Here is a 1,743-nt window from a genome sequence, read left to right on the forward strand (position 1 = left end):
TGTTCATCTATAAGTAATAACTAATACTTCGTTTTTTTATAGGCCCCCGTTTCACAGCCACGCGTATAAATCACGAATATTATATTATTCTCGTGAACGTCAACATGTTTATCGTAGTTAACACAATACTATATAAAATATGTTTAATTTGTGTAGCATAAATATTTTTATCTTTTTTAATTTTTTAAATAATGTTCAATAAAATAATATGATACACTCCCTGGAAATCAAATAATGCCACTGGATATTATTAATAAACATTATAGAATTTTTAAAAAAAGTACTGCAAAAAAATTTTTGCCCCAGGTGAGGATCGAACTCACGACCTTAAGATTATGAGACTTACGCGCTGCCTACTGCGCTACCGAGGCTTGTAAAGATTGGTGATGTTTCAGTCTATTAAACTATACTTTTGATAATAAATGAAGAGGATGAATGCCCATTTATTTGTATCAAACACAATGTGATTGTATTTCAAGTACTCCGATAACATTTATAATTAATGCACTTTTTGAAAGGTAATAATTTTCATAATATTTTGATGCAATCAAATATTTTAAATTGTAATAATATTAAGTAATATTTTAACTATGTACCTAAGAGCAATTTAATATTCACGAATCACTATTTTGTTATGCCATAATGCTTCCTTGTTAATAATATAGTTTAGAAATTTGTTTCCAAAAAAACATAGAAAACATTATAGCCTTTCCAATGATGTTTTATTTATGTGTCTACGATTATTTATAACTTCGTAGTAATTGAATACGAAAAAGGGTTTGACTTAAATGTGTATAATTATGATACTCTTCTTTACAGTTTACGCCATCAACTGGCACACATATTATAATATTATAGCGACTAGCTGTATTTCTAATTCACAGTAACAAACAGGATTTTCTTTTAAAATCGAAATATTTAAATATTATATTATTATGAAGTGATTTGAAGACAATATTATATTATTTTGTCTTTCTGAGCGGAGCGATGATTGCCGATAAAAGTATTAATTTTATTTTCCAGTGTCTGACAATATTGTCAATATGATCAATTCTTAGATTGTTTGATAAGAAAAAAATAAATCGTATGAAATAAATATTTCTAGGTAACCAATATAACTTTTAAATCGATGGATTTTAAATTTTTTGTCTTGCGTTATTTTTCGTTTAATGATATTCTATAAATTACGTTTTGCGTTACGTTTTGTTTAATGATATATTATTAATATTGTTAATCGTTATGTTTTTTTTTGCGGTATTTAATTAGTTTTGATTATCGCTTCCCGTTATAATTACATTTACAAATTCCAAACGTTTTTTATCAAATATAACGTTATAATCACAATTTAAATATTGCAAAAAAACTAACCTACTAACCTACGGATACTATAATAGTTCTACGTAGAATTTTAAAGAACGTAGTGTTTATTTAATGAATTTGTATATTTTTTGTTGTTGTGGTTAACCTTTAATTAATACATTTTATTCATATATATATTGGATGAACGTATTTTAACATTATCTTACAATGGTGCGCCCCACCATCCATGCTTTGTAAATACGAAAATATATGAATTGGAATTAAACTCCAAAATGAAGATTAAAAATTAATTAGAAAAAAACTTTATTGGTCAGAAGTTGACATTTTTAATTCTGCGTTAATTTGATTGTATTGTGTCATATTTTGTAGGTACCTATACAATTTATATTTGTTATATTATTATCAAGATTTTTTCTAAATCAA

The 1,743-nt window shown here is 25.5% G+C and overlaps 1 non-coding gene across 1 annotated transcript; it reads right to left on the reverse strand.

Annotated features, from left to right (window-relative positions):
- Positions 1-298: 298 nt before the first annotated feature.
- TRNAM-CAU lies at positions 299-371 on the reverse strand. The gene has a single exon. It is a non-coding gene; the product is annotated as a tRNA-Met (tRNA).
- Positions 372-1,743: the final 1,372 nt, after the last annotated feature.

This window comes from Acyrthosiphon pisum, chromosome X (genome assembly GCF_005508785.2).
Source record: "Acyrthosiphon pisum isolate AL4f chromosome X, pea_aphid_22Mar2018_4r6ur, whole genome shotgun sequence".
Classification (NCBI taxonomy): domain Eukaryota; kingdom Metazoa; phylum Arthropoda; class Insecta; order Hemiptera; family Aphididae; genus Acyrthosiphon; species Acyrthosiphon pisum.